Below are 24,154 nucleotides of genomic sequence, written 5' to 3' on the forward strand. Positions count from 1 at the left end.
CGGGAGAAATATTTTTGTACACAGAAGTCAGACCGAAATGTTTTGAAATGGAGTTTATTCTTACTACACTACTGGCCATTAAAATTGCTACACCAAGAAGAAATGAAGATGATAAACGGGTATTCATTGGACAAATATATTATACTAGAACTGACATGTGATTACATTTTCACGCAATTTGGGTGCATAGATCCTGAGAAATCAGTACCCAGAACAACCACCTCTGGCCCTAATAACGGTCTTGATACGCCTGGGCATTGGGTCAAACAGAGCTTGGATGGCGTGTACAGGTACAGCTGCCCATGCAGCTTCAGCACGATACCACAGTTCATCAAGAGTAGTGACTAGCGTATTGTGACGAGCCAGTTGCTCGGCCATCATTGACCAGACGTTTTCAATTGGTGAGAGATCTGGAGAATGTGCTGGCCAGGGCAGCAGTCGAACATTTTCTGTATCCAGAAAGGCCCGTACAGGACCTGCAACTTCCGGTCGTGCATTATCCTGCCGAAATGTAGGGTTTCACAGGGATCGAATGAAGGGTAGAGCCATGGGTCGTAACACATCTGTATTGTAACGTCCACTGTTCAAAGTGCCGTCCATGGGAACAAGAGGTGACCGAGACGTGTAACCAATGGCACCCCATAGCATCACGCCGTATGATACGCCAGTATGGCGATGACGAATACACGCTTCCAATGTGCGTTCACCGCGATGACGCCAAACACGGATGTGACCATCATGATGCTGTAAACAGAACCTGGATTCATCCGAAAAAATGACGTTTTGTCATTCGTGCACCCAGGTTCGTCGTTGAGTACACCATCGCAGACGCTCCTGTCTGTGATGCAGCGTCAAGGGTAACTGCAGCCATGGTCTCCGAGCTGATAGTCCATGCTGCTGCAAACGTCGTCGAACTGTTCGTGCAGATGGTTGTTTGCCGGCCGCGGTGGTCTAGCGGTTCTAGGCGCTACAATCTGGAACCGCGCGACCGCTACGGTCGCAGGTTCGAATCCTGCCTCGGGCATGGATGTGTGTGATGTCCTTAGGTTAGTTAGGTTTAAGTAGTTCTAAGTTCTAGGGGACTGATGACCACAGATGTTAAGTCCCATAGTGCTCAGAGCCATATGAACCATATGAACCAGATGGTTGTTGTCTTGCAAACGTCCCCATCTGTTGACTCAGGGATCGAGACGTGGCTGCACGATCCGTTACAGCTATGCGGATAAGATGCCTGTCATCTCGACTGCTAGTGATACGAGGCCGTTGGGATCCATAACGGCGTTCCGTTTTACGCTCCTGAACCCACCGATTCCATATTATGCTGACAGTCATTGGATCTCGACTAACGCGAGCAGCAATGTCGCGATACGATAAACCGCAATCGCGATAGGCTACAATCCGACCTTTATCAAAGTCGGAAACGTGATGGTACGCATTTCTCCTCCTTACACGAGGCATCACAACAACGTTTCACCAGGCAACGCCGGTCAACTGCTGTTTGTGTATGAGAAATCGGTTGGAAACTTTCCTTGTGTCAGCACGTTGTAGGTGTCGCCACCGGCGCCAACCTTGTGTGATTGCTCTGAAAAGCTAATCATTGGCATATCACAGCATCTTCTTCCTGTCGGTTAAATTTCGCGTCTGTAGCGCGTCATCTTCGTGGTGTAGCAATTTTAATGGCAAGTAGTGTATTATCTCTGCGAATCAGCCTTAAAATCCAGCTACTAGCCGCAACTCCGGCTTTGAGCTATTTTTTAAGCGACGATCGAAATATTTAAACTGAGAAAATAGAATTAAAACTTGTACTAAAATAGAGTAAAACACATTCGATCACATAATCATACAGTTATTAGTTCTATAAGATTGCTAATAAAACTCCGTCTGAACAGACCTCTGAAGACCCAACGGTATCGACCGGCCGCCGTGTCATCCTCAGTCTCTAGGCGTCACTGGATTCAGATGCGGAAAGGCATGTGGTCAGCACACCGCTCTCCCGGCCGTTATCAGTTTTCGTGACCGGAGGCGCTACTTTTCAGTCAAGTAGCTCTTCAATTGGCCTCACAGAGGCTGAGTGCACCCCGATTGCTAACAGTACTCGGCATATCCAAACGGTCACCCATCCAAGCGCTAGCCAAGCCCAATAGCGTGGAACATCGGTGATCTGGCGAGAACCGGTGTTACCACTGCAGCAAGGACGTTGACAACATTGCTGATAAGCTATTACAAAATAAATAATGCAATGACTACAATGTTACCAACAAGTCAGCTGTCAGGTGTGCAGGATCAAAAAACAAGTTAATAAGGCAATAACGCCTAAGGCTTTGGCAGGCCGTCTGTGACCGAGCGGTTCTAGGCGCTACAATCTGGAACCGCGCGACTGCTACGGTCGCAGGTTCGAATCCTGCCTCGGGCTTGGACGTGTGTGATGTCCTTAGGTTGGTTAGGTTTAAGTAGTTTTAAGTTCTAGGGGACTGATGACATCAGAAGTTAAGTCCCATAGTGCTCAGAACCATTTTTGAACCTAAAGCTTTGCCCGGAAATCTTCTCCCGTGAAAAATATGGGGGATGTAATCGGGAGAATTCTGGCAACAACCGATCCCTATATTTCTTCTTTGCGGAAATCATTTCCATGGAAAGTGAAGATTTATCCTCGGAAGCTATTGCCTCTTGGTACTTGCTGTAGCGGATCACGAGGAATCATATGCTGAGGATGATGAAGAGGGATAAATAATGGAAAGGAAGAAGATGGAAATAATGAAGAACAAGAAGCAGAAAAGGAAGAAGATTAAGAAGACTTATAAAATTTTCAATTTTTGTTACTAATACATATTTTTCGTTATAAAGACAGCAATTGTTAATGAAGTTTATTATTAAAATTATAAGTATTCTCCTAAAACATTGTTTTTTCACTTCATTAATGTTTTCCAATTCCTTTGCGCCATATTTGGTCCGCCTGTTTTAATTTTTCAATTTTGATATAAAAATCGTTATCAGTAGGGTCAGGAACCCCATTGTACCCATTTTTGGCCACACTGGAGCAGTTTTGAAATTTCGGCCAGGTTTTCAGGATTCTGCCTCATGTTCCCATGTTCCACCTCAGATACGCACTCTGCAAACATATTGTATACTTTCTCACACTTGCACACATAATTTACTCCATACAAAGACAGATTGTGTACACTGCCTCTTTCGGTCTTCTTAATCGCTTAACCAGGTGCAGCAGCAGCTTTCTAATGGACCTGGAAAGCAGCCATCACTGTTTCTGCCATATTTGACTTCAAAATCAACTCCACATTTTTCGAGATGGGAAACAGAGTTTTCATTTAAGGCGTTGCTTACAGGAAGTTAATGTCTAATGAAATGGTGCGTTAAACGTGTTTTTTCTATTTCATTTGTTGTTCTATCAGATGTTTTGAAGCAGTACAACTCTAACAGTTTCTCAGTACTGGTCAAGGTGCTTCTTATTCAGCTCTTTTTTCTATTTACTTTTCCCAAACTTTTGACAGTAAAACTGTGTTGGTTGGATACAGAAGGTGGCTGTGGCTGTGTGCTTCCGAACTCCTTTCTAACGCAGCGCTTTAAAATTTTTCGCAAAATCAGACTCGACGCTACATGAAAATACATAACACATCAGTAAGACACACTTGCAGTGGTCTTACGACACTTAATGCTTGAGCTACGTAGGCGAGGTCAATGGCAGAGCTTACATTTGTTTAGACGAGGCTGCAGCTTAAAAAGGACACTGTCCAGTTCGACATGTCGAAATCTGTCCTGAAATGTTTTGTACAGGAAGAAAACACCGAAAGAAACACAGTGTCAAAATTTTATCTACTATGACACGTTGCAAGTACTTTAAAAAAATGGTGAAGTTTGCCCAATTCCTAGCTCGCCGAGGCAGTTGGACATGTGTACACCCCTACCACAGCTGTAGCAGACAGCTCATGCGCAATGCAGTGGACCATGTCCTTGACTGACAGCACATTGGTAACATGTAACACGGTTCAACGCGATCGTAATCTGTGAAGTGAATTTCACTTTCCCTTGATGGTTGCTCTGGCACAATATTTGCTCGAATTTACAACTCATTTAATATCTATAATACCAGCAGTAGTCTTTGGGGTATCACTAAGTGTTAACAATGGAGATAAAACTGAAATAATTTTCTTTGTGATTTCTTCGAATACGCTTGCTGTCTTAGTGTAGGTTCCAGAGTTTCACAGTAATGTGGAATCCTGTTAATGATTTCAACCTTGCAAACACGTAATACGAAGAAAGTGGTATATAATCGAAAGTACCTACTTGTCCTGAAGACCTACGTATGTGTTATTTATTAGTTAATTTCTTGGACATTCATTCCAATGATTTTGACTTTTTTAGAAATTTTGGAAACATTAGAAGAAACAACTCAGACAGTTTCGTAAATTGTGGCTCGAACAAGGAACGATTGTTGTGCTAATTAAAGTTCGGAACAAAAATAGAGTACATTCCAAGCCCAAAGAAAACATGTGCGGTAATAGCATTTAGTGACAAAGAAAAGGCTCTAAATCTTTTGGCGCAACGAAGGAGGAAGAAAGCGCTTAAACATAAGCAGTGTGCAAAGCAGGTTTCGCTTCGTAAAAATGGAAGAAAGATTTCCACGAAGTACGAAATATGGCCAAAATGAAACTTGCAGAAGTGTGAAAGAAACAATTCGAAAGATTTAGAACTGCTAGTGAGAGGCAATGCTCCATTACCGAGGCAGATCTATGAGACTGGGCGCTCTGAATTACAGGTTAAATGTACATTACTCATTTCCAGGCTTCTTTGACCTGGTTAAACAGATTCAGGACATTATACGGAAAAGGAAATCACAACATCACAAAGTTTACTTCAATTAAACGTATAGATGACATGTCATTAATAAGTAATACTATAGAGAAATTCATAGCTGAGGTGAGACTAAGGTTTCTATTATCCCCTGAAAGCTGCGTATAAGGCCAGTCAATCAGGTTTCGTGCACACCGCACTTTTTCATTTCGAGTGAAAAAAGATAGGAGTCGTTTCTGCAGTTCATAAATGATGACACATATGTATACAACAATGCCAATGATAAGTGTCATTCTAGGCGCGCAGTCCGGAACCGTGCGACTGCTACGGTCGCAGGTTCGAATCCTGCCTCGGGCATGGATGTGTGTGATGTCCTTAGGTTAGTTAGGTTTAAGTAGTTCTAAGTTCTAGGGGACTGATGACCACAGCAGTTGAGTCGCATAGTGCTCAGAGCCATTTGAACCATTTGATAAGTGTCAGTAGATTACTGTTTCTGCAACTTTATCTCTGTCTTCAGAAACATCAAGTCAGTTCATGTAATCGAAGTAACAAAATCTGGAAAAATGGGAGGGAATAATTCGAAACGTTCTCTTACAATTTGTAGAGAAGAATTTATTAATATTGGACTTTTGGCATGGACATAACGGCACCTCTGTCTTTTGGAGGATCACGAAAAGACTGTTATTAAATTCGAATTCCATGCGGAGCTAATACAGTGATTCGCCCTTTCGATAAGAAATTTTTCAACTGTGTAAAGCATTTTTCAGGTAACTGTCGGACAACGTAATTTGCCATAGCTCTTTGTCATTTCAGGTTTATCAGCGGAATAGTATTGTTAACCTTCAGTCATTTCTGAGTTGTTAATCTGCATCACTACATTTTACAAACTAGACTGTGTCCGGTATGCCGTACGATATGCAGAACAATGGCCACCGTCATTTCTTGCTCCATTCCAGTTCTGTCTAAATGAAATTAGTAATTACTGTGGAGTGCCTGAATGCATTAATTTTTCTTTTATTAGGTGTGCGGAGTAAGGAAAACATCTGTTTTCGTCATTCAGTAGACACAACGCAGGTTTGTGACGACTAAAGGGAATAAATGAGGAACTGTTTCATTGTTAAAAAAATATAGGTTATTCAAAGATTATCATAACAGCTGTGCTACAGGAATTGTTATAAAATATTTAATATCAACAAATTATACCGATTGATCGAAGTCGTATGTAACCTAGCATCATACACTGCCTTGTCTGCTAGTCACTTCTGTAAAAATTACGTCTGCAACAATTTATCTGTCGTTAGGAACTGCAAATTATTAAAATTCCATGATGTGAGACATTTTTGGTATTCAGGTTCATCGTCTAGCAGTTGTTTTAACTTGTCCTCTTCTATTTCTATGGCGGATAAAATTTGTTGTAATTGGCATATCAGTTGCCTTTATGCATGTTTTAATGATTATGGGCAGATAGGGATATTTCGTTTTTATGTGGATTAAGACTGTATATTGTCTTTCTAGAGGTTCGTTTGTCGATGTCTAATTCTGATATCGGTTAGTGCCTATTTTGGCTGTTAATTCTAGCCAATTTTTCTTTAGTGGTTTACCTTTGCGTTTCGGTAGACTGGGATTCGTCTTTGCTGTAATCCTTAACATTCTTCTTTCCGTTGTCATTTTTTCCGCTATTGTTTTCTTGACATCCATACTGGTGCATCGTACTCTACGACGGGGCGAACGACAGTTTTGTAAGTGTAACATCGTTTCTATGTTTGCGTCATTTATTCGGCCTTTTAGTAGATGAAGTAAGTTTAGCCTTGTTTTTGTTTTTACTATGATGTCTTTTGCACGTTGGGTCCATGACATCTATTTGTCGAGAGTGAACCCAAGATATTTTACATAGTCTTTTTCGACGATGTTTCATGCCCAAGTTTTTTGTTTGACTTCTTCTGGTTCTTGTTAGGATTACGGGCTTGTCCGCGTTTGAAAAGGATTAGACGCATTTTAAATGCTTTAGGCTTAGTTTTCCACTTGCTGAGCCATTCTTCTAGACGAGTTAAGTAGTCTTGTGATTATTCGTTCGTTTCCTCTGTTGTAGGTGCATGGCACGCCGTATCGTTGGCGTGGAGCGTTAAACCCACGTTCCATCTGGTTGGGATTGAGTAGTCTATGTAGCAGGTGAGAGAGGATGGCTGCCTGTTGTACTCTCGCTTTTGGTGTGAAGGCTTTGGATTCGGTTTCTTTTATGACTGCTTTGGATGGGCGATTGTCAAGGATGTTCGGCAAAAGTGTTACGAGTTTTGCGGGTATACACATTTTGAAGAGCTTGTAGTATAGAGAGCTTGTAGTATAGTCCCTCATGCCACACTTTTCGAAGACCCTTTCAATGTATAGAAATATTGCGGATGCATAGCCTTGGAGATTTTGGCCTTCCGTCAGACCAGTGCTTAATGGTTCAATGGGATCTTTGGTGGAATGGTGCTTTCTAAAACCAGATTGGCACTTTGGTATTACCGTGTTTTCTTCTGCGAAAGTGCTAAGTCTATTGTTTATTATTGTTTCGAATCCTTTTCCGAATACGTGGACCAGAGTGACTGAACGATGGGATCGCGGGTCGTTAGGTGGCTTTCCTGGTTTCGAAGCTTCACAGTTTTGGCCTGTTTCTATTGTGTTTGGGCGTTGCCTATGTTTATGGTTGCGTTGTAAAATGTTCTTAGGCTACTCAAATTTTACCGCCCGTACCGAGCTATTCAATTCGATACCCTACTTCACAATCATATTAATTAGAATCTTTTTCTCAATGAAGTTGTAACTTTATGATTTGTGTACTATCGTCCTGATTACACCATTTTTTTTTTTTTTTAGAATGATTATTAACTAGGGGATTATTTTTGCAACCCAACGATTTAGTTGAGATTGCACAAGAAATCGTTTTTGGGTATATTTCTGAGCTAATAAAAGCTCAGTCATGTACTACTAATAAGGCGGGGTAAGGTGTACCTTTATACTAGTTACACAATAATGTACATTCGGTAAACGTAATTAATTTTTATTGCGCTTACTTACAGATTAAAAAGAATATATTCAATTATATGGTAACAGTCCGGCTGTTGATGACTATGAAATTCAATTAATTAAGTTATGAAAGTTTTACAGTACCCTTTTGCCCGATTTTCTATTCGCAAAATAATCAATTATACCATCGTATGAAATCTTGTTCATTAAATCTTACCCTTACCAAAGAGGTAAGGTGTTAAGCTTTTCTTAGCTTAAGGTAGAGCTTAGATAATTTTTCATTCGTTTTAAGTAAGAAAAGCTTCTCTCACCCGAACAAGTTGTCGCTGATGTACATAGAGCCATGCGAACTACTATACCCAAGTTTGGATAACCGTTTTGCAAATTCTGTTTTCGAAGGAACGAAGACAGACTTTGCAATGATCCAGAATCTGATTTCACCAAAACTTTTTCAGAAGAAAGGTGGCACTGAAAATGTACGCATTTTTGAAGTAAGTCAATCTCTAAATCATTAGATTAAATTTTTCCAAGAAAAGGGATTTTTCCGGAAGTGTTGATGATGAAAGTTCATTCATTTTGGCCAGAAATGAAAACTTTTCATTGAACCTATTGTAGGCCTCATGCCATGTTTTTAAAATTCGGATACGAGTCTGTCAGTGAGGACGAGAAATATGTTAACCCTATTAGTATCACTCGCAGTCATTCTCATTTCTTCATCGGGTGTTTCATCATAAATTTCTTTCCTTTTCGGTTGTCTTTTCCCCAAGTATTTTGTATACTGCTTTGACACGCTTAGTTCCACCGCCTTTTCTTCGAAATACTTAAAAATTTCTCGTTCAGTTACGAAAAACTTGCAAAGAGATTCGTAAAGATCGGCAACAGTGACCAAATCTACGGTAGAAGCCTGAATTTGAACACTCATTTTGTTCATAATTAAAAAAAACTTTCCATGCAACAACCATTAACGCCGTTTCCAGTTTTCATAAATTTAAAAATAGTCCCGTCGCTTCGTTTCGCGTTACAGGTTTTTCGGTACAATCATTCGTGATTATTCCAAAGTTTTACGGACTTCGTGCCAGGAATCTCTTAAACTTTTACATGCGTCCTCTAGCTGACCGTGTCAGATTTACTCTCTTTAGCGTTTTCCTTTGCTCGATTTCAGTCATTAATTTTTGCCAGCGTTGTGTAGAACTTACAAATTTTAGCCTGTAAGTCATTGTACACACCAGACATTTTCGTGGCATTGTCATATGATTGTCCACGACAGTCTTCAATGTTTATGCCCAGTGTTTTGAGTTTCGAAACAATGGCAATAAACATTTCTTCAGCTTTATATCCCACCGAGGGCAAAAACTTGAGAGAAATCTTTCCCACGTTTCGTCTGCTTCCAAAACGTATGTAACGACGAGCGATTGTCCACATGTACTATACTTGGCGTTGAATCGGTGATTAAGGAAAATTATTTCGCCCTTCTTATCTCGTCTGCTATCTGTTTTAAGACTTTATGACCCATCAAGCGAATACACTCATCGCAAACGGTCTTTGAAAAGTAACTGATACTCCCAGATCCTCGATTTCCAAATTGTTAAATTTGACTGGCTAAAAAAGGATCGAATTCAGCTAGCAGTTCCAAAATCTAACAATAATTTCCGTCATGCAGATCACCGAAGGTTTCATTTTTTCCTCTGAAAGAGAGCCCTCTTGAGCAGAGTCGCTTCACTACGGCAGCAACCCTCTTCAGAACGTTCCCGAATAAGTAATTTCTTCATCAATCTGGATAAACAGTAAATTGTCGAGTAGGCCGTCAATCTCGCCTCTAACTTTCAGACTAAGGATGCTAGAGTTATACGCGCAGAGTTTTCATGCTGAGCAACTCAGTGTTCTGCATTTTTCCAATCATTGAACTCTTCATTCTCAAACTGAATCTTGTTCTCCAGTAGACCGAATGCCAAACAGGACCCGTAATATACAGATTTCTTACTTTCAGAATAAACCAGCCAATTTGTGTCATTCACTTTATTATTTTTCATTTTTCCTTGGAAGGTACGCACTGGCAAGAAACAATGCTTTTTTCACTTTTAGAGAAGTCACAAGACCCATTTTGATCAAAGCCGCACCTTGCGATATTCTCCCTTAAGGTATTGTTGACTTCCCTTAAAGCTGGATCTTTATTTAAATTTACTTTTGTTTGCACTTGGTCATTACTTAAGTCTGGTTCTGAGACTCATCTTCAATTTTTTTTAAATTTTTATACTTCCTCTACCGCCTCTTCGTCAAAAACATAAACATCTGATTTTCTAAAGTAGATTGTTCAACAGATGACTGTCGTTGTTGGGTCGCAGAATTCAAATCCGTTTCATGTTTTCCAGACTGTATAGCGTCAGAGCATGTTGTTGAAGTTCCTGGTCTTTCAACGCTACTTCCACTTCCAACTTTGAGAAAAAATTGTCAATTTTTATTGTTTACGAATAATCTTTTCCTGTTTTTTTTCTTTTCATTTTGGTGTTCTTGTTATACTCAGCTCTACTAAGACGCTTTCTCCCATCACTCATCCTAACAATTTTTTATGCAAGAACTGAAATAAAAAATTTAACTTTGAGAGTCTTATTTCTCCCACGTAATTAGCAGTGTCCGTTGTTCAGACTTCAGACATTGAACAATTACGTAACGTAAGTGCAAGATTTCTTTAAGAACGATATATCAATAAAATCGAAATTTCTTTGCATTTTCTTGCGAAACACCTATTTATCAAGTTACTGATTCGTTACGGATGATTTATTGTAAGTATTATGATTAATTACCTACTATAAGTTTGTACGCACCGGCGATGCTATGTTACGAAATTATTCATGTTGTTGTTGTTGTGGTCTTCAGTCCTGAGACTGGTTCGATGAGCTCTCCATGCTACTCTATCCTGTACAAGCTGCTTCATCTCCCAGTACGTACTGCAGCCTACATCCTTCTGAATCTTTTTAGTGTATTCATCTTTTGGTCTCCCTCTACGACTTTTAACCTCCACGCTGCCCTCCAATACTAAATTGGTGATCCCTCGACGTCTCAGAACATGTCCTACCAACCGATCCCTTCTTCTAGTCAAGTTGTGCCACAAGCTCCTCTTCTCCCCAATTCTATTCAATACCTCCTCATTAGTTTATGTGATCTACCCATCTAATCTTTAGCATTCTTCTGTAGCACCACATTTCGAAAGCTTCTCTTCTCTTCTTGTCCAATGGCTACACTCCATACAAATACTTTCAGAAACGACTTCCTGACACTTAAATCCATACTCGATGTTAACAAATTTCTCTTCTTCAGAAACGCTTTCCTTGCCATTACCAGTCTACATTTTATACCCTCTCTACTTCGACCATGATCAGTTATTTTGCGCCCCAAATAGCAAAACTCCTTTACTACTTTAAGTGTCTCATTTCCTAATTTAATTCCCTCAGCATCACCCGAGTTAACTCGACTACATTCCATTATCCTCGTTTTGCTTTTGTTGATGTTCATCTTATATCCTCCTTTCAATATTCCTCCTTTCAATATTATGTTAATAGCGGGCGACTTTTTCGTTTCCGCTAAATTTTTATAAGTTAATATCGCCACGTAATGGCGTCGTGGGATCTCAAACGGAAAGTTGTAAAGGTAAGCATTTTATTATTAGCCTGGTGAAAGACGAATGGAAATGTGTAAAACTCCAGCTCTGGCAATATAATCGTTATCTATACTTTTCTCTAAAAATTGCAGGGCATCTAGTGACACTTTAATATCATTATCATAAAATCTGATATGTAGCCGTACAACTTGTATGATGAAAAACATTATTCCGACATGTCAGCACTCAAAAATTAACTCGAACATCCTACTATCGAACATGTCAGTATTCAGATGAAGATCAAAAACATAAATAAATTACTTTTTCTACAAATCATGAAAAAATCAGTTCTCTAGTATCTGGCTGCGACTTTCAAAATTTTTAACGTCCCCTAATAATTATACTGAAATGCTCCTGTACGCAACACACAGCTTACCTCGTCTTGCCGCTGCAAATTTGTGACCGGTAACAGGCTAAAATATTTCAAAAGAAATACTGTGATCCACGCAGAGTGCAATGCATGGTGACAACTACAGATGTAACTATTCCTATGTTTTTTGTATATATATTGAATGACCAGGAGGCGTCTGCTCGACAATCCTTAAGCTCGACATAAGTTTCCTGGGTATGGTACCGCGAAAAAAAAACCTCCTGCTGCTGGAGAAAAACCAACGTTTCGGCCATGGTTGCAGCGGCCTTCTTCTGGGTCTAGACAGTCCAGACATTAGACAAAGACATTATGACGCGGTACCATACCCAGAAAACTTTTATGTCGACTGACTCTGGCGTGGAAGCCTACGCAGTTATAATCCTTAAGCTGTGTAAAAATGAAAGGAAACAATAAAAACTTTTAATTCACTAAAGTGAAGATTCATGCATTGACAAACTTTACTCAGACCTTTCTTTTCCCGAACAGTTTGAAATAGTCAATTATTTCACAATGACTATAATCAATAATCATGTGTCTGGTCACAACAAAGATACCAATATTACTCTCAATGTATGGATCACAAATATGACAAAATCCCTCCAGTGCGGCCGGCCGCTGTGACCGAGCGGTTGTAGGCGCTTCAGTCTGGAACTGCGCGCTCGCTACGGTCGCAGGTTCGAATCCTGCCTCGGGCATGGATGTGTGTGATGTCCTTAAGTTAGTTAGGTTTAAGTAGTTCTAAGTTCTAGGGGACCGATGACCTCAGATGTTAAGTCCCATAGTGCTCAGAGCCATTTGAACCATTTTTTCCCTCCAGTCCACAAGCAAGCAACAACTACGTGCAGCAAAAAGGCAAATCGCCCGAATTCCTCAATTAATACCAAAGTCTCCTCCGGCGCTACTAGCACGGTCATGGCAGGCTGCGACCTCTCCTGAAGCACCGCTTCTCTCTACGCCGGGCTGCGTGCGATTGCTCTCAACAACTGTTCGCTCGCTACCACTCGCAATAGTAATATCTCAGATTCAGAGTTTCTGTATGCACGCAACAGCAGAATCAGTGGCCAACTTTCCAAAAAGTATGAACGTCCAACGTTCTAACAAATCACATACACTGATGATGCAAAACATTAGGATCACCTGCTTATTAGTGTACGCAGTACATCAGCGACACTGCGTGGCATGATTTGACAAGTCCTCGTTAGATTTCCGCATGTAATACGTGGCACCTGACTTCCACTCACAGTTCATGCTGTTCCGATAAAATATGGGCTGGTGGTTTGTGAGCGCACAGCTGATGTCCCATACGTGTTCCATAGCTTTCAGACCAGGTGAATTTGGTGATCAAGACATCAACGTGCGTTCACTATCATGACCCTCAAACTACTGTAGCGTGATTCTGGCCTTGCGACACGTACAGTTATGTTGTTGGAACATGCCATCGCCGTCGGGTAAGCCATCAAGCATGAAGGGATGCAGGGGGACCGCAATAAATTCCACATCTGTCATAGTGTCTTCGATTACAATCACAGGTCCCACGGAAGCCGAAATGAACGTCTTCCATTGCATAATGCTATCCTCGCCGTGCTGCGTGCGTGGCGCGGTGCATCTTTCGATCAGCTGTTCATGCGGATGCTGGTGTATCCAGACATGAGTATCGAAATGGTGTTGAAAAAGAAGCGTGATACACCCGACTCGGCAGCATGTTTCCATTGATCCACGGTCCAATTTCGACGTTCTCGTGGCCACTGCAATGATGTCATTGAGTCAACGGGAACATGTACGAGCCCCATGCGGAGCCCCTTCCGGAGCCCCATGTTCTACGAGGAGCGCTGAAGAGAGTGCTTCGAAAAACTTGTACCTGTACCAGCACTATACTGTGTCGTCAGATAAGCCACAGTACGCCGCCTGTCCTCCGACACAGAGCGAGCAAGCCTCCGACGCCCACGTTCTGCGATGAAGTGTAGATGTGCAACACCTTGTCGCCTACTCACGCTTACACCGTCTTTGAATCATCTTCCATAGATGCTCGCGACAGTGGCGTGCGAACAGCCGACGAGCTTAGTCGATTCCGAGATGCTCGTTCACAGGCCATAGGTCGTAACAATCCCCCCTTTCTCAAAGTCGTTTATGTCAGTAGACTGCAACTTGCAACCTGTATTGTCACTGGACTGATTCCATACTCTGGTCTGTTCCGCTTATCTGCGCTTGTGTGCGTGATGCAATGCCAAGTAGCATAGCTCGATGACACGTGGACCATACATGGAAAGAACTGCTACAGTATAGTATAGTACAGTACAGTACAGAACAGAAGGTAAAGAGAAATACGCGATGAAACGAAGAGAAATGATATTTTCCTTGAAAGACAATAATTACACTGAACTCACCGGGATTCATAATGGGCCCGTGGACGTTACAAAAGACAGGACGTTGTTCTATGATGTGTGATCACCACGTACGGCACTGCATGCTCTGGAACGTGTTCCCACGCTGACCGCAAGGTTGGAGTTCTCGTGGTAGGGCATTCCATTTCTATATCGGCGCGGTTGACATCTGCTGGTGTTCGTTGGTGCTTGTGGACGAGCTACAATATGTCTCCCCAACGCAGCCGACACGTGATCGACGTGATTTAAGTCAGGGGAACGGCCAGGCCAGTCCATTCGCCGAATGTTCTCTCATTCCAAGAGTTCCTTCACCTGCGTTTTTCGATGCGGTCGGGCACTGTCAGCCCTAAAAATGAAGCCAAAAGCGTCCTTGAAACACGCGCAAGTGGAAGGAGTATACTGTCACAGAAACGTTTACAAGTGAGTGTGCTGTGTTCAAAGATTTGTAGGTCGGTACACCCGAGCAACGTTGTGCCTACCCACACCGTAACACTTGGTCCACGTAAACGATCATGCTCTACACCAAGAGAACTCAGCTTGTCGCCAGCATGAAAGGACGTTGCAGAAAATGCATTACCGTCCGTGGTAATCACACATCCTTTTAAGAACCAACTCCTGCCTTTTGAAATGTCCAGGGAACCACCATAAATCGCGGTAACATCACTGTAATAATTGTCTCTGAAATGTCATTTCTGTTCGTCTCACTGCGTATTTCTTTGTTACCTTCTGTACTATGCTGCAGAAGTTCTTTCTATGGGTGGTCATAGTGCCATCGAGCTGTGTTAGTAGTGACCACACCATGCTAAAGTTTTGCACACCAGTGTAGTTTTCTTACTGTGTCAGGTGCAGGCATCGCCGGAAGGCGGCGTTCGATATCTCGGTGGGCAGTACTCGTAACGTTTTTGCTCATCAGTGTGGGCCAAGACGAGGTAACGGCTCGGTAGGAGCAGACACAGTCGGAGAGACGATTTAAAAACAAATGTAACGCCGGGTCCGCTTGTAATTGGGACGAACAAACTCGACGGTCCTACCGACTAAATCCACGTGTCGCCGGCACCGTCGCGCCCCAGGGCAAGCGTCGGCGCCCTACAACACGTACGCCCACACAGCAGCACCGGCGGCGGCGGCGGCTTCTCCCGGTTCTCGTTATTGCAGGATCAGCTTCGCTTGTTAATTTAATTAGCTTCCGCACCCGGCGTGCCGGAGCGCACCGGAGCAGGAAGCAATTTGCAAGAAACGTCGAGCAAGGGGCTCACCGCGTGACCAAATTCATTAAGGCAGACCGCCGCCGTTGCCGCTGCGAAATGCTTGGCGTTCCCCCTCGCCTACACGCTCATGCGGAACGATGCTCTGCCCTTCAGTCACCGCCGGCTTCCCTCGGGCCTCACATTTCCCACTCACCGGAGCGTCTGCTCTCCACCCTCATCCTGTCGTCCCCTGCCGCCGATGAGGCGTCGCCGTGATTGCGCCGACAGGATCGTACTCGAGAGGCGCGGACTTCTCGTCCCAGTCCATTCATCCCGATTATCTCCATCTTCTTAGTCCAGCGGTTTCAGATTCTCATTTGTAAAGGCTTCAACGACGACGAGAAATTACGCTGTAGCCTTACTGGGGTTGAACAAAAATATGGAAACACCAAAAACGCGACACATTACCAGGCCATGTAGCAAACCCGTTGACATTTAAAACAGTTTCCAGTCGTTTCGGAATGGATAAATATACACTAGTGGCCATTAACGTTACTACACCACGAAGATGACGTGCTACAGACGCGAAATTTAACCGACAGGAAGAAGATTCTGTGATAGGCAAATGATTAGCTTTTCAGAGCATTCACACAAGGTTGGCGCCTGTGGCGACACCTACAACGTGCTGACATGAGGAAAGTTTCCAACCGATTTCTCATACACAAACAGCAGTTGACCGGCGTTGCCTGGTGAAACGTTGTTGTGATGCCTCGTGTAAGGAGGAGAAATGCGTACCGTCACGTTTCCGACTTTGATAAACGTCGAATTGTAGCCTATCGCGATTGCGGTTTATCGTATCGCGCCATTGCTGCTCACGTTCGTCGAGATCCAATGACAGTTAGCAGAATATGGAATCGGTGGGTTCAGGAGGGTAATACGGAACGCCGTGCTGGATGCCAACGGCATCGTATCACTAGCAGTCGAGATGACAGGCATCTTATCCGCACGGCTGTAACGGATCGTGCAGCCACGTCTCCATCCCTGAGTCAACAGATGGGGACATTTGCAAGACAACAACCATCTGCACGAACAGTTCGACGACGTTTGCAGCAGCAAGGACCGTCAGCTCGGAGACCATGGCTGCGGTTACCCTTGACGCTGCATCACGGACAGGAGCACTTGCGATGGTGTACTCAACGACGAACCTGGGTGCACGAATGGCAAAACGTAATTTTTTCAGATGAATCCAAGTTCTGTTTACAGCATCATGATGGTCGCATCCGTGTTTGGCGACGTCGCGGTGAACGCACATTGGAAGCGTGTATTCGTCATCGCCATACTGGCGTATCACCCGGCGCGATGCTATGGGGTGCCATTGGTTACACGTCTCGGTCACCTCTTGTTCGCATTGTCGGCACTTTGAACAGTGGACGTTACATTTCAGATGTGTTACGACCCGTGGCTCTACCCTTCATTCGATCCCTGCGAAAGCCTATATTTCAGCAGGATAATGCACAACCGCATGTTGCAGGTCCTGTACAGGCCTTTCTGGATACAGAAAATGTTCGACTGCTGCCCTGGCCAGCACATTCTCCAGATCTCTCACCAATTGAAAACGTCTGGTCAATGGTGGCCGAGCAATTGGCTCGCCACAATACGCCAGTCACTACTCTTGATGAACTGTGGTATCGTGTTGAAGCTGCATCGGCAGCTGTACCTGTACACGCCATCTAAGCTCTGTTTGACTCAATGCCCAGGCGTATCAAGGCCGTTATTAGGGCCAGAGGTGGTTGTTCTGGGTACTGATTTCTCAGGATCTATACACCAAAATTGCGTGAAAATTTAATCACATGTCAGTTCTAGTATAATATATTTGTCCAATGAATACCCGTTTATCATCTGCATTTCTTCTTGGTGTAGCAATTTTAATGGCCAGTAGTGGAGGTCTTTGTGGTTTTCAAAGGAATATTACACCATTATTCCCGCCGGCCGAAGTGGCCGTGCGGTTAAAGGCGCTGCAGTCTGGAACCGCAAGACCGCTACGGTCGCAGGTTCGAATCCTGCCTAGGGCATGGATGTTTGTGATGTCCTTAGGTTAGTTAGGTTTAACTAGTTCTAAGTTCTAGGGGACTAATGACCTCAGCAGTTGAGTCCCATAGTGCTCAGAGCCATTTGAACCATTTTTGAACCATTATTCCTGCAAAATATCGGCATTATCCTGTAACGATGATCGACGTAGATGCCGATCACGCCCCTTTCTGTCCAAAGTAGACCATAAGGGCTCGATGACATTGAGATGAGGATACTGTGGTTGTCGAGGGAGATGTGACAGTTCATCCTCGTACTGGCAAAACAAGTCCTGGACGGTAAGAGCTGTGTGAATAGGGGCCTTGTCGTCTTTGAACACAGCATCGCCTTTGCAGAACAAACATTGCCTGGGCAGCGGAATACGTCACATAACCTTTGGCAGTAATGCGACCTCCCAGAGTAAATATGGGGCCCAAGGAATCATGACCGGACCACCGCCACGTTTCACTCTTGCAAATTCGGCTCAAAGCTGGAAACAGTGTGAAAGAAGAGTGATCCGACCAAATGACTTTCTTCCATTACTCCAGACTCCAGGTCTTATGGCTTTGGCTCTCCGTTTTCCCGGAATGGCCATTTGCATCTATGGCGAGTGTTTTGGGAGTTCCAGCTCACCCTACGAGTCCATACTTGTGGAGTTCCCTTCGCGCTCTTTTGGTGCTAACAGAGCTCGTGAGTGCGACATTAAATTCTGAGGTGAATCTTGCAGCGTCCAGCCACGCGGGATTAGGCGAGCGGTCTAGGGCGCTGCAGTCATGGACTGTGCGGCTGTTCCCGGCGGAGGTTCGAGTCCTCCCTCGGGCATGGGTGTCTGTGTTTCTCCTTAGGATAATTTAGGTTAAGTAGTGTGTAAGCTGAGGGACTGGTGACATTAGCAGTTACGTCCCATAAGATTTCACACACCTTTGTACATTTTTGCCGCGTCCACTTAGTTTTCCTCACAATCCTTTTCAATGACCGTTTGTCACGATCACTCAACGGACACTTTCGTCCTTGCTGTCACTTACTACATGATGTTTTCCCGCTTACCTGTATGCGATATAAATATTCGATACGTTTCCTCTTGAAAAATCAAGGACTTCGGCTCTCTGGGTTGTTGGAAGCATTCACTATACGAACTCCAATTTACTGGGGACACTGCACAGGTGCTGTTCGTGGTCAAATACACTGAAGTGGCAGAGAAACTGGTATAGGTATGTGTATTCAAATACAGAGATATGTAAACAGGCAGAATACGGCGCTGCGGTTGGCAACGCCTATATAAGACAGCAAGTGTCTGGCACAGTTACATCGGTTACTGCTGCTACAAGGGCAGGTTATCATGATTTAAGTGAGTTTGAACGTGGTGTTACAGTCGCTGCAGGAGCGGTGGGACACAGCATCTCCGAGATAGGGATGAAGTAGGGATTTTCCCATAGGACCATTTCATGAGTGTACCGTGAATATCAGGAATCAGGGAAAACATCATTTCCGACATCGCTGCGGCCGGAAAATGATCCAGCAAGAACGGGACCAACGACGACTGAAGAGAATTGTTCAACGTGACCGAAGTGCAACTCTTCCGCAAACTGCTGCAGATTTCAATGCTGGGCCTTCAACTAGTGTCAGCGTGCGAATAATTCAAAGTAAAGTCATCGATATGGGCTTTCGGACCCGAAGGCCCACTCGTGTCTCTTGATGACTGCACGACACAAAGCTTTTCGCCGCTCCTGGACGCGTAAACACCGACATTGGACTGTTGATGACTGGAAACATGTCGCCTGGTCGGACGAGTCTCGTTTCAAATTGTATCGAGCGGATGGACGTGTAAGGGTATGGAGACAACCTCATGAACCCATGGACCCCGCATGTCAGCAGGGGACTGGTCAGGCTGGTGGAGGCAGATGGAGTGATATGGGACCCCTGATACGTATAGATACGACTCTGACAAGTGACATGTACAGTCGTGCTCAAAAGTATCCGAAAGACCTGAACTGCATTTCGCAGCTGTCTAGCAGGTCCTCTAATCGCTCCTCAGTACAGTCGTTTGACTATTGAAAATGGTTCCAACAAATCACCACTAGAAAACACTGCTCTGTATCGCAATAACTCAAGATGTAAAGTAATACCACGATACTACAAATATCAGGGAACATCTTATCACATATAAGACTGTCCTTAAAGCTTGTAAGCTCACATTTTTTACAATAAATGACATACCTGAGATGTTAGCACTCTCTTTATTACGTCAGATACGTAATGCACGTAGTAAGTTCGTCGTATTCATGATTTCCTCTTCAAAGTAACATACCGTACTTATTATTTAACACAAAATGACATTAAAAACCTCAAGTTTTTCACGAGCTGCTAGTTGAGAATATGTACGAATTTCAAATGACACGAAGAACCGTCTCGTTCTTCACATGGATTCAAACCCAGGCCATGCAGACCAAGCAAAGATGACTGAAACTAACAGTCATTCCTGACTAGGCATACAGAGAGTGATATATCTCGATTTTAGACAGTAGCAGTTAGGAAACATCAACTTTAAATTACATAACATAAACATTTTTAACGGACGCGAATTCCTACCCAGCATCTATTGTCCCTGTTTACGAACTACGAGAGTTGTTAAATATTGTTTCTTCACAAGTAACTTACTTGAAATGTCGTGAGGTAAAGCTTTGTGTTGGACAAGGATTCGAAACCAGAACCTAATCGGATTTATATTGAAGCACAATCAACTGTGACACATCGGATTTTCTCGGCTGTAGCAAGATGTTTTAACTGAAATGACGAGATGAACATTAATTTTTTCCTTCCCAGGACTCCAACCTAGCACCTATCGCTGTTACATTCTAGAGAAAACGAACGTGAAATATGGGTTTGTTACACAAGAAGCTACATGTGAGCTTGTTTGAACTAGAAATAATATGACGAAGAGTTCAGTGCTGACTGGTAATTGAACCCCACACATATCATTGCTGACTACACACAAAGAGACGTCAGCTACCGAATTTTTCTCCACCAGCAGCTCGGAATAACAACTTTGAACTTACAGTGATCTCGCAAATAGTTCTGTGTCTCACTGGGAGTAAAAAACGTCAGATATCGTTAGTGTTGACAACGAATGAAGATACATTAAAAATCAAAATTATTATCCACCAGCAGGTAGGTGTTCTCATGCTAGAGCTTGATAATACATAATGGAAACTTTAGTGCCGGGCCAGGATTCGAACCCATTCACGCGCAATATTTGGAGATGTTGAGGAATCTGCAGTTTTGAACAAGGAACAAATTGTAGTCGAGTTGTATTGTCACGAAGGGATCAAATTCCGCGTTAAGGCCGGTTTGAGTTGCATTCCCAGTTCAGAACCAATTTGATCGATACACAGAAGCTCAAATAAAAGATGGAATAGGTGTCCTGTGACCCTACATAGCGTTTGTTACGTCACTAGAAATAAATAACTAGTATAAGAAAAGTTACTGGTGACTGACTTTATTGTGGTTCAACCTAATGTCTACTTGGTAGAGAAGGAATATCATGTTTAATGTGAATTTCAAACCACAATGCCATTATACCTTCTTCACTTGGCGTAGCCAGAAGAGAATAGAATCTGTCTCTCCCTATCAAAAATCATCGGCAGAAGTGAGAATTGAACTGAGACCATGAGTATATGAATCTATCAGCAACCCAACAGACCACCAAATCCTCTTCAGAGTGGCTCATTTTTCTATTGTAACGCCGTAGCGGCACACGGGATGAGAATTCTGACACACAGGCTCCCTGTAGTGGTTTGCAGCATGTTCAGTACATTCATTTACTTGGTTGACCGAATCGCCATGAACTAGCTGCCTCGGCTACCCAGTGCATACGTTCGACACTATTTTGTAATCACCGAAACAAAATCACGTAACTGCCGCCTACACAGAACTGCCAACAGCGTAGGATGCAGAAATTTAAATAGGAAGTGTTCCTTTCCACTTGAGCTACTCTATTGCGCTATCTGTTTGTTGAAAACGGCGTGCAGCGCAAAAGAAAAGCTGTAACTGTCTGTCTCTCAGAAGTCTACATCCGGCCATATGCATTATCTTACACTACTGTGGAATGCGTAAGTTCTAGAAGAATTGTTGTTAACTTTCGCAGCTGCTGTACCTGTGGTTCAGCTAGTAGTGTATGGTAACTGTAGCGCACTGTACACGAAACTTCGTGAGTTCAAATACACTCAATCCTACATTTTTTAAAACGCAATTGTACTCTCTGCTGAAGTTATCAATCTATTGGAACTTTGAACATAATTCCCTTCATTCCTCAACCCAAAATATTCGCATGTGGGAAAAGGGCCAGCTACAGAGACATTTTTTTTTCTTTTCAGGTTTAATAGACGGCCAGGCAGCAGATGCATCTCGAAACTTTTGTATTATGTATGGGGAGATCGCATCGTGCCAAAATACGTCAGAAAAGTATTTTCTACATTAGCTGTCGTGTGGTAGTGGCATTTTATTCTTCTTAAAACCTTGTTGGACAGCTTTAACTCAGAACACGTTTTCTACATGCATGTAATAAATAAACTGCAAGTGCATTGTCAGACTGTTATAAATAACGTAAGAGAATTTGCATACATCGTTGATGATTAATTTCTCTCTCATGTTTACTATTGTTTAAACAACACTAAAAGAAACTCTACGAAAATTGTACACTGTATTATTAGAAATGAAGTAAAACTAGCCACGATAACCTTACGACGAAAGTCTGTTTTAATAAAGCTGAGTATCTGTACACAAGCGTTCCTCTATCGAACCGAATTAGGAAAATAATACTCACTTAGATTTCGATTGGGTCTATGTTTAACTGATAGGCTGTGTCATACTCAAGAGGTATGCAAATGTAGCATTTCATAAATAAAGTTATGTATTCCTAGAAACCCAAAATTTGCCTCAGCAACGGAAAGAGGCATTACCTGTTGTGCAGCATTGTAAGTTTTTCACCATTGCACTAAGAGCCGAAAGTATTTTCTTGCGTTTTCCTTATCGATGTTTGATTTGACTGCTTGTAGCTTTTTCGCAGAAGGGATAAAAACGTTACAGACAGCGAGACTGGAACCGCGAACCAGAACAGACACTTTTCTAGATGTCAGCATGTTACCACAGAGCTAGCGATGAGGTATGCATATAATTTTCCTGTTAGGAGGCCAATAGTGACTATAGCTCGTAAATCGCTATTTAAAGGACAAGATTAGTTGCAATTTCCACGTGCAACGACTTTCCTGGGCTGAAAACCGTAAATTTACAATCTTTTGTTACACCTCAAACTAAGATTATTCAATGGAAATGACAGGAAAAATCAAGTGAACTTTGAGGCTTAATTCCGTGCACACCAGGAAGTAACTCGTCGATCACAGAGTTGCCAAACATAGCTTGCCTTGTTGCCAAATTTCAGTTATAGTACCAGCAGGAAGAAGACGAACCGATGTGTTCCTACAGAGGGCTGGGAAGTGACCATAGCTGGCATCTCAAAGACGCGGCTGGCACGGCCTGGAATACGCAATGCGTCTGATTCGCATTTCTGTAACTAGGTTTAGGGACTGGAGCGTAGTTACTAATAATACACAGAGCTGACTGTAAACTAAGCATCATAGATCAGTAACTCTCATAGTTGTTTTTATATTTCTTTCGAAAGTGTACTCAAAACTAAGAAACTCATTCATGGACGTTTTCGTGTCTGGCCGATAGTCGAGCACACCAAACAAATGAAAATAAAAATCAATGTTTGTGCGTGTGTGTGTGTGTGTGTGTGTGTGTGTGTGAGTGTGTATGTGAGAGAGAGAGAGAGAGAGAGAGAGAGAGAGAGAGAGAGAGAGAGGGAGAGAGAGAGATAAATATAAAAAACATTGAGAGAGAGAGTAAATAATTGTTGTAAAGAAATTGCATCATGGTATACAAAGAAATCTTACATTAAAATAACACATTCCACATCATTACGAAATGTCGTATTCATGATCTATCGAACAAATATTAATCTAATCTAATCTAATCATATTGCTGACTAGCCATGAAGAGTCATGAATTACCGAAATTTTCGCCAATATAAGTAACCAAATCTAAACCTGAAAATAAAAGACCACAGTTTTTGTAATAAACCGGGACTGCTATCAAGACCCTTTCGTCTCTCTGTTAACTAACCACGAAAGATGTCTGATATACCTCCATTCAGAAGTAACAATGTGCGCATGCATTTAAAGATGAAGTGCATGATGTGAAGTTCTGTGACGGAGATACGAACCCAACACGTAATCGGATTGTTAACTAAGTAAAATCAAATGTTATGTATCGGTTTTTCTTACCAGCTGCTAGGTTCGTCTCGTTCTTCACATGGATTCAAACGCAGGTCATGCAGACCAAGCAAAGATTTCGTGACTGACTGAAACTAACAGTCATTCCTGACTAGGCATACAGAGAGTGATATACCTCGATTTTAGACAGTATTAGCTAGGAAACATCAACTTTAAATTACATAACATAAACATTTTTAACGGACGCGAATTCCTACCCAGCATCTATTGTCCCTGTTTACGAACTACGAGAGTTGTTAAATATTGTTTCTTCACAAGTAACTTACTTGAAATGTCGTGAGGTAAAGCTTTGTGTTAGACAGGGATTCGAAACCAGAACCTAATCGGATTGT

This window comes from Schistocerca nitens, chromosome 8, assembly GCF_023898315.1.
Source record: "Schistocerca nitens isolate TAMUIC-IGC-003100 chromosome 8, iqSchNite1.1, whole genome shotgun sequence".
Taxonomy (NCBI): domain Eukaryota; kingdom Metazoa; phylum Arthropoda; class Insecta; order Orthoptera; family Acrididae; genus Schistocerca; species Schistocerca nitens.